The sequence below is a fragment of the Hyperoodon ampullatus genome (genome assembly GCF_949752795.1).
Source record: "Hyperoodon ampullatus genome assembly, chromosome: 15".
Taxonomy (NCBI): Eukaryota; Metazoa; Chordata; class Mammalia; order Artiodactyla; family Ziphiidae; genus Hyperoodon; species Hyperoodon ampullatus.
The window spans coordinates 7,075,973-7,091,139 of record NC_136928.1 but is presented as its reverse complement, the minus strand read 5'-3'; positions in this window follow the sequence as shown (position 1 = coordinate 7,091,139).

Below are 15,167 nucleotides of genomic sequence, written 5' to 3'. Positions count from 1 at the left end.
AAACCTGGACATTCCCCACAATCTTTGTGAATTTTATATTCTTGAACTACAAAATGATGAAAAAAACTTACCTCCTGTGATTTTTAGTGTTTTTATTTACACTAATATTTTAAAAATATCTTGTACAAACTAGATGTTAGATAAACAGATAGCTTGATGATAGCCATGAGATTATATATTTTATGATTTTAATTCTTAATAATAAAGCACACGTGAACTATATTTTAATTACCTCTGTTTATTTTTATTACTATGTTATTTTGTATTTTGCTGCTGAGAACTTCAAGGTGGCTGTCTTAGTCAGTTCAGGTTGCTGTAACAAACTAGACTGAGTGGTTTAAACAATAGAAACTTTTTCTCACAGTTCTAGAGGCTGGAAAGTCCAAGATCAAGGTTCCAGCTAATCCACTGTCTGGTAAGGGCATGTTTCCTGGTTTGGAGATGGCTGTCTTCTCTTGTGTCCTCATGTGGTAGAGAGCAGAGAGCAATCAACTGTCTCCTGTCTCTTCTCATAAGGGCACTAATCTCATTTGTGGGAGCTCTGCCTTCATGACCTAATTTCCTCCAAAAGTCCCCACCTCCAATACTATTACATTAGGGATGGGGATTTGGGCTTCAGTATATCAACTTGGGAGAGGGGCACACGTATTCAATCCATAACATTGGCATAATAATATTTCATCATTCCTGGTATTTATTCTCATTAACATAAATTAGATCCAAACTAGCAATCTCCCTATTCTCTTATTCTGAGAGGTGAATTTGCCAACAGTGTCAGCCAGGATTCTCTGACAAATGAGATTTCCAGTAGATTTCCAGAATTTTGGAGTTCTTTCACTACCACAAGTCTAGTTTCTATGTGGACGTTGTATTCTATTTTAGAGAAGCATGCTTAGGATGCCAGCTGACTTTTAAAATGCTTCCACATAAATACTGCCTTTGTTGGATTATATCATAAAGACATAGACAAAACAAGGTCTTTCTTTTGGAAAAGAAAGACTCATGAGACTTCTGAGTCCCTCATCCATGTAATAGAGGAAAACAATTTCTATCATCATACTTAGAGATCTAAGTGGAAAATATTAAAACTTGAAACAAAAAGAAGTAAAAATACCACCTGTGCCCCAGTGTTATATAGTTCTCTATCTAGAATTTCAGAGTTGACTTGGAATTCCTAGTTTTTGAACTCTATAATTTCTCTATTCCAGTATCAGCAGAAGCAGTTTTTATTCTTGTCAAAGGTGAGTCATCCTAAATGTGACACATAGGACTAGTAAGAGCAGAGGTGAGACAGGAAGTAGGCTGTGTGACCTAACAAGTGTGATTCCAGGATTCTCTTTCACACATAGTAGCTCCCACTGACTGCTGCTTGAATCTTTTCTATTGGGTTTTTATACCATGACCATTAGCTACTTGCTAAAAATGCACAATTCTTCCAGAAAAAAATTGTACTTGAATGTTTCCTGTCACTATAAATCACTTGGGTGGAAACCATCAGGAAAAATATTAAGATAACCTATTTTTGAATATTTTCTGCCATGTACTGTCTGTATAAGGGGAGTAAACTTGCATTCTCCATTAACCTTATTTTTGTCATTTGTAAAGTGACATATTGTACTATAGATCACTTAGATTTCTTGCAGGAATCAACTAAGACAATTTTATAAAAATATTTTATAAATTATAGGTTGAATTATACATAATTTTAGAGGGAAAAGTAAAGCATAGCCTGCTATTTTGAAAAGCCTGGGGGCTTTGCATTTAAACAGACTTGTCCTAAGTGCTGGGTTCTGCTGCATGCTGGTCGTGTAATCTTGTCCAAGCAACTTTCCCTCTCTAAAGCTCAGTTTCCTCACCTGTGAAGGGTATGACATCATCCATATGTATGAAAGTATTATAGTAATTACTTTTGAAAGTAATTATCGTTGACCTAATATAAGGGCCTACCACTTATGGTGCTGAAAAATGCTAAATCTTCAGTTGGTTTTCTCCCTTTAATGTGCAGAAGGATTTTAGAGAAAGTTTTCATGAGGAAAGGAAGAGAGCAAGAGATGAATCTGAATATCTGAGGGACAGAAATTGCCAGGATGGGCTGGGTCCACACTGAATAATAATAACTAATACATAGGGTTTACTATATGCCTGACACCTTTCTAAGCCCTTTACATACATTAACTCATTTCATCCTCACAACAATCCTAGGAGGTAGGTGCCATTATTTACTCTAGATTAAACATGAGGAAAATGAGGTACAGAGAATTTAAATATCTTCCCAATTTTATACAGCTAGAAAGTGATGGAGCTGAGACGTGAACCCAAACAGAATGTTTCCTATGCCTGTACTCTGGGCTATTACACTAAGACATATCACTGTCAAAAGGAACCAGACACTCTTCTTAACTGAAAGTCTTATCTGAAACTAGTACATCAACAGATAGATAGACAAAATTGGAATAGTGGCCATTCCACACCCCTAAAATTGCGCTGCATTGATCTTTCTGTGCCAGAGAGAAATCACTGTGCCTGAAATTTGTTTCTCTGTTCTCAGCTCAGCAGTTTTATTTTGAATCCTCTCTATTTTGGCAAGTAGACAAGGTCACAAAATACACAATTGCCTGAAGTTTTTTAAGCTAACCTCCTGACCACAGAGTCAGTGACATTTGAAGTTTTTAAATTATACACACATGCCCCTTTCATCTTACATAATGCTGAGAAATAATCTCAAACGCACATTCTTTCCTCTGGGAGGGTATTTGGAACATAAAGCATTTGTATTATGTGTTAATCAGCACTTCTATATTTTGGTTGGGTATATATGGACACAAGTTGCACGAGTTCACTTACTCCATTATAATGAATTTATAGTATTAAGCAACTCACAAAGGGTTAGAAAATGTTAGCTATTGTGCTCTTTTAGGAAAATATATTGCCTGAGGATGCAGAAGTGCTAACTATTGAGGAACCAAAGTGCATTTAAAGGAAGCACATAGCATGACATAAAGTTACCTTGAGAAAGCCATAATTCAAAAAGAATAATGTACCACAATGTTCATTGCAGCTCTATTTACAATAGCCAGGACATGGAAGCAACCTAAGTGTCCATCGACAGATGAATGGATAAAGAAGATGTGGCACATATATACAATGGAATATTACTCAGCCATAAAAAGAAATGAAATTGAGTTATTTGTAGTGAGGTGGATGGACCTAGAGACTGTCATACAGAGTGAAGTAAGTCAGAAAGATAAAAACAAATACCATATGCTAACATATATATACGGAATCTAAAAAAAAAAAAAAAAAGGTTCTGAAGAACCTAGGGGCAGTACAGGTATAAAGTCGCAGAAATAGAGAAGGGACTTGAGGACTCAAGGAGGGGAAAGGGTAAGCTGGGATGAAGTGAGAGAGTAACATTGACATATACACACTACCAAATGTAAAATAGGTAGTTAATGGGAAGCAGCTGTATAGCACAGGGAGATCAACTCAGTGCTTTGTTACCACCTAGAGGGGTGGGATAGGGAGGATGGGAGGGAGACGCAATAGGGAGGAGATATGGGGATATATGTATATGTATAGCTGATTCACTTTGTTATACAGCAGAAACTAACACACCATTGTAAAGCAATTATACTCCAATAAAGATGTTAAAAAATGTAATCAGGAGACATGGAAGCCAAGAAACAAGGAAGATGAGGACACCATTACTTGCAAATAAGTGCTTCTTGGCAAGATTCAGAGATAATTTGGCTCTGGGAGGGAAACAAATTAAATAGAAATTCAATTATCACTTAGTGTTAGAACACAACCAGCAAATGGAATTCAAGGAGCAGGTTTGCATGTCTGACATCATAATCTGAGAAGCATAATTATTGTGTCATTTGGCTATTGTGTCATTTGGTTATCTTCCTTTCTGTACAGTCTGTACAGTCCCAGGCAACTTTCAAATGCTATACTCTTATGCCTACACAAAGGAAAATTATTCAGTATTGTTAAACAGTAAATATTTCACATAGCATCTGAATCTTAAATGTCATTTGAATAAATGTTTTGGAAGATTTTTTTTTAAAATTTCATTGAAGAAGTAGGAGGTCATTTAGAATCAGAGGGATAGATTTTTCAAAAGTTTGGGACCATTAAATATTATATTATGAAATCCATTTTTAAAGTGTGGATATTCTTTCCTTGAAGATCCTGGTTACATTTCAATGTAAAAGTTGAGCATTAACTTGATATATGTTTGTTTTCTCTTTCTGTGATATTTCATACCTCCTTTAGCACTAATGAGGAAATCACTGTCCATGCCTTAATATTCTTGCTTCTCTATAGGGCGGATAGAAAAGTTCCATGAATGGCGATATTACACTTACAATGGGGCAGATACCAGAAAATTCAAAGGAGCACAATAATAAATTTATAATATGGGAAAAAAAGAATGCAATACCAAAGACAAAAATAACAACTGCCATAGCAATAATAATATTGTGGTAATTTCATTCATCGAATATGTTAAGATAAAACAGATAATTTTAAAGCTTTGAGATATATAAAATACTAGATAACAGTGTAATATTTGGCTATTTCTACAGCACATGTCAGAACCAGAAAGCTTAACAAGTTCAATATATGTGCTTCTCAGCAATTAAATAGACTGGACTATAGACAATAAAATCTGTGAAGTCATTAACAGTAAAAACATCTATTTAAAATTCCCAGTACAATCTTTTAAATATGTTCAAATTAAACTTAAAAATTATAAGCTGCAAAGTTCAGGAGTAAAATCATTTATGCTTTTGTAAAAAAATCATTGGTTGTCATATATCTGAATTAGGACATAACTTATATAGATTCTTGAATCAATAAAAGTTAGTTGAGAATAAGAGACCTGAGATCTGAGGTCAGGAGGGAGAAAGTATTTCCAGTCATCAGCCGTGGTGAAACAGGTCCTGTCAACTCCATAGCTTAAACCATGATACTCAAACTTTGTGGTTTAGTCAGAGCTTCTCTGAGCAATTTTCAAAGAGGAAGAAGTGTGATTGTATCAGATGAGTAAAATTAAAACTAAAGTTTTGGTGGTGAGGTTGCTGTAGTGTACACAGAAGTAGAAATATAATGGTGTACACATGAATCTTATATAATGGTATAAACCAATGTTACTTCAGTTAAAAAAAAAAAAAAAAAAGAATAGCAAGGCTAAGGCTCTAGAGCCCAGCCTCTTATTGGGCTTCTATTAGGTTTCAAACTATGGATTTTGCCAGCCTGTATGGAGGGGATAAGGCTGGGGAGGGGGTAAACATCCTGCTCCACAATGTCTGTCCTTATAGCATCAGTCACTGGTGGCCACTGAGTGAGATGTTGGCGGTATCACAAAAAAAAAAAAAAAAAAAAAGGGTTTCAGTGATTTATGCTGCATAACAAACTACACCAATATTCCAACATTTACTAACTTAAAGCAACAACCATTTTATTATTTCTCATAATTCCTCATAATTCTTTTTTTTTGTTTGATTGTTTGTTTGTTTTGTGGTACGCGGGCCTCTCACTGTTGTGGCCTCTCCCGTTGCGGAGCACAGGCTCTGGACGCACAGGCCCAGCGGTCATGGCTCATGGGCCTAGTCACTCTGTGGCATGCGGAATGTGGGATCTTCCCGGACCGGGGCACGAACCTGAGTCCCCCACATCGGCAGGCGGACTCTCAACCACTGAACCACCAGGGAAGCCCCCTCATAATTCTTTAATCTGAACTGTACTCAGCTGGGTAGTTTTTCTGTTTCTTGTGGTGTACATCAGGGATAGAAGATCCCTAGTGTTCTTCCTCACTCACATGTTTTTGTTTCTCACCTGGGGTAACTCAAACAGCTAGGAGTTGGCTGGGCATTTCTCTGTACCAAGTATTCTCTAACATGTTTATTTGGGGCTGTCTAAAAGAATGATGTTTTCAGGGTAGTAAGATTTCTTATATGACAACTAGCTTCCAAGAGGGAGCTTCAAAAAAGTGCAAAAGCTGAAACTTATGATTCTTTTAGACCTTGGTATTAGACATGAGAGAGACCCTTCTAGCATACTGTCTTGCTTATGGGCAACTATAGGGCCCACCTACACTCAAGGAGATGAGAAATAGACTCCAACTACTGATGGGAGAAGTGAGAATGTAATTGAGGCCTTTACTACAGGAACCAAGATTCTTTAAAACTTATGATTACCTGTATGATTGGTATCCATTCCTAACATAATCTCTTGATCTAAGATAACCTGCATTTGCCCTTAACCAGAAGGTGAAATGAAAAGGGAAAAGAGTAAACCACCTCCCTTTGGAGGCAAATACTGAAAATTACTCTCACTACTTCTGTTTTCATTTCCTTAGCAGAACTTAGTTTCATGACCACATCCAGCTCTAAGGGAGGATGGAAAATGTAATATTCAGGCAGACATGTACCCAGCTGTCAAATCTGGGGCTCTTTTTCTACAGAGGGAGAGAAGATACTGTGAGGTCCAGAAGTCTCTGAAGCAGAATTTAGTGTTTAGTGTTTAAACTATATATTTTCCCTAAGAGTCACAGGTAGGACTTGTGCCTGCTTTATTCCTCTCTACCCTGTAGGATATTTTTCAGAAAGCACAATGTGGAACACTGCGAGATAGTTGTGGAAAGGAAAGCAGCTTTACTGGAGGGTATTTTCTTTTAATGACATTTCCTATGAGAACCTGTTTTTTTTTTTTTTTTTTTTTTTGTTTTTCACCCTAGTTCTTGGATTGCAAACTCCCATCCTCCTCACCTAGGAGCCGTAGGCATTTTCCTAATGATGTGGCATCCTTGGATAGATATGAATACAGCCAATTGGGTCTCTGAGTGCAAAATTCAGCTGAGCTACAAGGAAAAAAATCTGTACCAAGTGTGTCACTTCACTGATTAACTCTCATCTTAATAATTCTCAACAATATTTGCGTCTTATTCAATACCCACCATCCCTCGTCTTCACACAGAAATGACTGGTTATAGGCATTTTATTTAGGGAGAACAGGATGGTGTCTGTCTGAATAAGAACAATGTTATTTCCCTCAGAGCACTTGCCAAACACATTAGGAACACACACTCCATCACAGTCCAATATGTACTTCAGTGCTCATTCCCTAAGCTCATCCAGATAGCATACCTGTCTGAAAAAAGGCAAAATAGTCCTGAATTCAGGTCGCTGGGTTTTTTTTGTTTTGTTTAGTTTGTTTCTTTGTTTTCTGTTTTTTTCCCAATAATGTAAAATAAAGATCAAAAGGGAAAAGTGAACCAGAAGTCTAACTAACTAAATCTTATAATTTACAATGTTATCCAAATGCTTAATATTTTCTGTATCTATACTTTACCTTTAAAATATATTTGATACCCCCTCCTTTTTGGTAATATCTCACACAATTTTTACCACTTTACCTTCTTAATCTTACTTCTTAAAGTTCTCTCACAATATTGTACCCACGTGAACCACCTGCTTAAGTGACTCCTTATCATCCAAGTGAATCCTCTGCCTACTTGCTTTTTTTTTGTGTACCTGGCTGGGCTTTTGTAACTTTGGTAGTTGAGCTATGTTGACTTGGTTTAGTTTAGCTTCCCATAATCATATTCTCTGGAAGTTTCTGGGATAGAGTTTTCCAAAAGAAGAATTTGCAGGACATTTGGAGGATGGCACTCAGACAGAAGCCATTATTCTCTGATGGTCACCAAGGTCAGACAGGCAGATGCAGAGGTACCAGTGGGTTCCAGCCACAGCTCTCCTCTGCTCTGTGTCCAGACCTTCTCCCCAGATGCTGACCCTGTCATCCAACAGCAGCTCTGGGCCTTCCAGGAGAAGCTTGGCAGTAGACCCACAGAGAAGGTAACACACAGAAATGGGATTTTCCATAGACCACCACATGAGCTGTTTCTCTGCAGAACCATTTTAGCCACTCGACAAGCCTGGCTTCTCAGATTGGTTAGTCAGAGATAAATTTTATCATCCCTCAATGCTCTCCTGGACTTTTACTTCCCAGTTCTTTCCAAAATTATGCAATATCTAATTTCTGTTATATATCCCTTGATAAAAACTGTTAGTGTTTCCACTTCCCTGACTGAACCCTGATCAGTAAAGTCCCTAAAGTGGAAAAGAGTCATACCAGCAACTGGACTCCTTAGCTCAAGATGACCAAAAAATACTTTTTTTTTTTTTTTTTTTTTTTAGTTAAGCCACTGTTCATTTAGTGTTTTCTATTATTAACAGATACATTAATCAGAACAAATATACAGGCTCTCTCTTCACTTGTCCCAAAGAATAGAACTGTCCTCAATACCAAAATTATCCCTATCTTATCCAGGTTAATGGGATGAAAAACAGATTCATCTTCTCAGAACTGACTACAAACTCTATATGCAAGAACAATATAATAGTATCTATTTTTCTTACTGATATATCCCCAACATATAACAACAAAACAACAAAAAGATATATAGACAAAAAATAAATACTTTTTGAATAATAAAATGAATACAAAGCCATTTATGGACAAAAAAATTGATAATTTAGTAAAAAATGGTATGTATTTTACACCCCTAGGGTAACATTTAGCTGCTGAAAAGGTAATTCATTCTATGAATCATTTAAGCATTAAAGTGCTAGTATTCAATTGCACTTTCATAACACAGTGATTAAGAATTATTTCAGATAATAAGTCCCATTGAAATTCCAAATTGGAAATCATATTCCTTAAGTCATGGTTTCTACTCTAAAATCCATAGTCTCCTGGGGAGAGTCATAAATTGCAAGGAGTTCATGAATCCATGTATATATTAGACATTATCAGAACATTAACAATATGTATCTATTACATATTTAATTGCTATTTTAAAATGCATACAAATTCTCTATTTTGATTATATTTCACATATATTTTAGTTACTAAAAGCATACTGTCATTTTTTTTCTATATTTTCTATTATTCAGTAGACACTATTATCAGAAATATATCATCTGTGTCTCTACAGATAAAATCATTGAAAAAAAATGACATAGGTATCCAACCTAGTCTTCTGCCCTCAAAAATTACCACTGAAATGTCAAAACAGTATATAAATAGAGGATTCTGTAACAGCACTGAGAAAGAGGAAAGGGCACCATCCACCAACCAAAAACTGTAGACAAGCCTTATAAAAATATAGTGCAAATGAGACCAAATTAAAAGAAAGACAGAATGGCCCAATTGAATGATGGAAACACTGAATGTGGTTGAAAAAGTATGTATCCCATAGATAATAACTAGGTGGATAATACTTTAAAAATCCACCAAGATTTCCAACAGTGACAGAGTGGAGGCAATGAAATTACATAGCTGTTGGCAATAAGCAAATTTCAACTTAAGAATGAATGTTCAAACCTCATTTTAGTACTACAGAGCAAGGAGCTATTATGAGCCTTCTAACGTGATACAATATGAAATATATAGAAAATACTGACAGGTATTTTCATCAAATATGTTGAACTTAAATCTCTTTTGGCCTTTAAATCTAGCTTGAGGTTTAAAGGAGCACAATGACTACCTCAAAATAATGAAACATTAGAACAAACCCATAAAGTGGGATTTTCTGCAGGAAGGTGGACTCAAAACATTTTTACAAATCAATTTATTGAAAAAAAAAGTGAGCATAATAAATGCTTGAGTGACATTAGAACAACCAAATGCAGTGAGCAGACCTTCCTTGGATCCTGATTTTAAAAAAAGAAACAAACAAACAACACTTGTTGGTCATGATTCTGGTATTGTGGTTATATAACAACATGTCCTTAGTCTTTAGAAATGAATCATTGATGGATGATTTCTAAGTGTGGAGGGTAGAATAACGGCCCCTCAAAGATGTCCACATCATAAACCCTGGAACCTGTAATATAGTATGTTATACTACAAAAGAGGAATTAAGGTAGTAGATAGAATTAAAGTTGATAAGTAGGTGATCTTAAAATAAGGAAATTTTCCTGTATTGTTTGGATGGGCCCAACATAATCAAAAGGATGCTTTAAAGGAAAAAGATAGCAGTAGAACATTCAGTTTCAGTGATGTGATGTGAGAAAGATCCAGAAGTCATGGCTGGCTTTGAAAATGGAATGGGACTAGAAGCCAAGGAATGGGAGCAGCTTATAGAAACAGGAAAAAGCAAGAAAATAAAATTTCTCTAGAGCATTCAGAAGTGCATAGAATTCTGCCAATACCTTGATTTTATCTCAGTGAGACTCAGTTTGGACTTCTGACCTCCAGAACTATAAGGTTATAAATCTGTGCTATTTCAAGCCTCTAAATTTCTGGTAATTTGTTACAGAACCAAATGGAAATCACCATACTATGATTTGAATTAAATATATCAGCAAAATGATTAAAAAACAACTAAAGCAAATGTAAATAACTATTAACTTAAGAGGGTTCATTTTACTCTTCTCTATTTGTAGGTATGTTTGAAATTCTTATAATGAATTTTTTGGTTATCATTTATACCAAATATTTTAGAAAATAGAAACTGAATAATATGAAGTGTTGGTGAGCTGTGACAAAATAAATATCCTCATTTACATTTCACAGAAGTTAGGTCAGGGCAGACAGTCTGGGGATGGGCATATATACTATGTCCCTGAAATTCACCCTGGCTGTATATAAAAAGGAAAATCTCACATATATTCATTAAAGGAAATACATGTCTATGATAACTGTGGCATTATTTGTGATTTTGGGGAGTTTTAAATACCCTGGTTGTACATGATTAGGAGAGTGAAGATGTAAAATGAGCTGGATGTACATCATGTAGAGTTAGGCAGCAGTTAGAAGCAGCAAAACACAATGCAATAAGTAACACAATGCTATGTACATAAAATAAAAATGTACATCCACAAGCAATACACTTTTTAAAGAAATCATGGTGAATCTGGAGATACAGACAAAATGCACAGAAAATTCAGGGATAACTCACTAGGGATACACAGAAAAACAAGCAAAAGTGATCATAACATTTTCTTTAAAATGGGTAGATTTCAAGTTGACAAACAGAAATAGTAAAAACCTCCCATTTGTAAACTATGGTAGAGTTTAGCATCCTGAATTTTCTTCCTATATCCAATCTTGCCCAACCTCTCCAAACCATCCTTCCCACTGAAGAAAACAGATGTATTTGAAATGGAAAAAAAAAATTAAATAGGATCATGGTGTTCCTTGTTTAAAATCCTTCCTTTGCTCTTAGGAAATAACGCAGAATCTTCAGTACTCTGTCCTCCAGACAGAGGACCAGCCTTGTGTTCCTCATGTCTCTCTCTTCTCTTCATTCCAACCCTAGTTATTTCCTTTCACTTGCAGCTTCCTGCTCCTTCCTTACTCAACACCTTCACACTTTTGCTTTTCCCCTGCCTGTAATTCTCATTCTGCTACCACTTCCTCCCCAGAACACACACTCACTAGGAAACCATATATTAAATAACATCTAAAATAGAAACACAAGGGGAAGAGGTCCTGGCTTTTCAGATGGAATAAAATTCCCTTAATGCATATCTGTAGTAACTTATCCTTTTTAGTACTAATTCAGAGGAATTGAAATATTTATTTTTTTTTTGCTTTTGTTTTATGTTGTTTAGGTTTCCATGAAATATTTCCCATCATGAGGTTTTCATGAGAGCAGGGACTCTCTCTTTTTTATCAGGTAGAATTTAGGGCCTCCTGAAACATACGGTGAATGGATTTTTTTAAATTATTTATGTATGTAAACCTCTGTTATTAAAATAAATTTACTCAGACAATTAAGACAATGTCATCTACCTTTGAGAGATGAATTAAGCAAAATTTAAGTAAGGATAAAAGGAATATAATACATATAATGAATATATAAATCTAACTTTATACATCACTGAAAATTCACACTGAAAATGAAAATTCTTTTCAAATTCCTCAGTTGTTTTAAAAAAAAGATCATATATTTTTTTTTGCAGGGTTATAAATTATCCACACCACATTTTCTGAATTCAATGCAAAATATGTCAGATTAATAACAAAAGAACAAAAGCAACAACAAAAATCAAACCATCTGAAGTAACCAGAAAGATAAAAGGTCTTCTAAATATCTCTTGGGTCAAAGAGGAAGTGATTATGGTAATTTTAGTCTATTTAGAAAATTACAAGTATGTGTTCCAAGAAAGAGGTGGAAAAGCACTTTAGCATATTTCACCATACTGAAATGAATAAATTGAACACAAGTAAAAATTTAAAGGGGAGGGGGTGCTTTCTCTAATTTGAAATCAGTAAATTAAAAAAAATCCAAACAATCATCCAGATACAGTATTATTTTGACCAAATCAAAAAGGTCATAAGAAATTAACAGACAGCAGGTGTCTACAAACATTTTTCTGAAAAGGATTAGTTTAAGATTTCAAGGCCATATGCTCTTCATCGGAGCAAATCAACTCTGCCATGTAATGCAAAAATATTCACAGACAGTAAGTAAACAAATGTATGAGGCTTTGTTCCAATAAAATTTTTATGGATACTAAAATTTGAATTTTGTAAAATTTATAGATCAAAAATATATTTCTTATTTTGCCTTTTTTCAACTGTTAAAACATGTAAGCATGTAAAACCCCTTCATAGCTCTTCAACTATACAGAAAGGTAGAGGGAAATGCACTGCAGCTTTACAATCCATGACCAAACTTTCCATCTATCAAATACAAATAGTAAAGATAACAATCAGGGCCTGGGAGCCATGGGAAAAATAGGAAATAAATTGCAATTACATGCCAAGAAATAGTTGAATTTAGACATTCCTGTATTTTATATTTTTATCACTCATTGTGATATAATGGATATATATATATATATATATATATATATATATATATATATATATATACACACACATACATATATAGCAAAAGGATTACCACAATAAGGTTAGTTAACAGGTCCATCCCCTCACATGGTTAAAATTGTGTGTGTGTGTGTGTGTGTGTTGAGAATGTTTTGAATCTACTCTCTTAGCAACTTTCAAATATACAACACAGTATTGCTAAATACAGTAACCATGCAGTATTTTACATACCCAGAAATCACTTACCTTATAACTGGAAATTTGTACCCTTTGACCCCTTCACTCACTCTCCCCACCGCCCCCCACCTCCACCTTCATTCACGCTCACCCTGGCACCTACCAATCCACTACTCTCCTTCTGAATTTGTTTTTTAGATTCCACATGTAAGTGAGATTATACAGTATTTGTCTTTCTCTGTCTGACTTAGTTCACTTGGCATAATGCCCTCAGGGTACATCTATGTTATCACAAATGGGAGATTGCCTTTTTTAATGGCTGAATTATATATATATATATATATATATATATATATATATATATATATATATATATACATACACACACACATATATACATATATACATACATATATATATGTATAATATTACATACCACATTTTTACATGTATTACATATATATACATATCACTTTCTATTTATCCATTCATCTGTGGATAGACACTTAGGTTGTTTCCATGGCTTGGCTATTGTAAATAATGCTGCAGTGAAAATGGGAATGCAGATATGCAGATATATCTTTGAGATCCTGTTTTCATTTCCATTGGATATATATCCAGATATGGGATTATTTTATCATGTGGTCCTTCTATTTTTAATTTTTTAAGGAATCTCCACACTGTTTTCCACAGTGGCTGTACCCATTTATATTCCCACCAATAGTGTATGAGTTCCCTTTTCTCTACAACCTCAGCACTTGTTATCTCTTGTCTTTCTGAAAAGAGCCATTCTAACAGCCATTCTCTTGTCTTTCTGATAAGAGTGAGTTGACATCTCATTATAGTTTTGAATTGCACTTCCCTGATGAAGAGTGATGTTGAGCACATTTTCATGTATCTATTGGCCATCTGAATGGCAACTTTGGAAAAATGTCTTTTCAGTTATTTTGCTTATTTTTTAAATTGGATTGTTTTACTGCTATTGAATTGGATGACTTCCATATATATTTTAGATGCTAACCCCTTGTCGGATATGTGATTTGCAAATATATTCTCCCAGTTCAACCATTTCCATAGATTGCTTTTTCATATTGCTTATTCATCCTTTTGCTGTGTAGACGCTTTTTAGTTTGACATAGGCTGGCTTAATTTGTTGCTGGTGCCTTTGGTGTCAATTAAAACAAATCACTGTCAAAACCAGTGTCAAGGAGGTTTTACTCTGTTTTCTTCCAGAACTTCTATGGTTCCATGTCTTATATGTGTCTTTAATCCATTTTGAGTTAATATTTGTGAGTGGTGTAAGGGGTCTAGATTCATTCCATTGTATTGAATATTCGATTTTTCCAGAAACAGTCATTGAAGAGACTATCTTTTCCCCACTAATTACTCTTGGTTCCCTTGTCTAATATTAGTTGACCATATATGCATGGGTTTACTTCTAGGCTATGTTCTGTTCCCTGACTATGTATGCAGTTATTGTAGTACCATAATATTTTGATTACTATAGCTTTGCAATAATGGTTGAAATAAGGAAGTGTTATGCCTCCAGTTTAGTTCTTCTGTCTCAGGAATGCTTTGGCTATTCAAAGTCTTTTGCAATTCCATATATATTTTAAGATTTTTTTCTATTTCTATAAAAAATGTCATTGGTATCTTAATAGAGATTGCACTGAATCTACAGAGGGCTTTGGGTAGCATAGAAATTATTTCAGTATTAATTCTTCCAATCCATGAGCATTGAATATCTTTCCATTTATTTTTATCTTCTTCAATTTCTTTCAACAATATCATAAAGTTTTCAGTGTACAGATTTTTCACCTTTTTGGTTAGATATATTGCTAATTATTTTATTGTTTTTGAAGCTATTGTAAATGAGATCATCTTCCATATTTCCTCTTCAGACAATTTGTTGTTAGTGTACAGAAATGCAGCTGATTATTACATACTGCATTTGTATCCTGAAACTTTACTTAATTTGTTTTCTTGTTCTAACCAATTTTTGGTGGCACCTGTAGGATTTTCTACATATAAAATCATGTAATCTGCAAACAGAGACAATTTTATTTCTTCTTTCCCTATCTGGGTGTCCTTTATTTCTTCTTCTTGTCTGATTGCTCTGGCTAGGACTCTTAGTACAA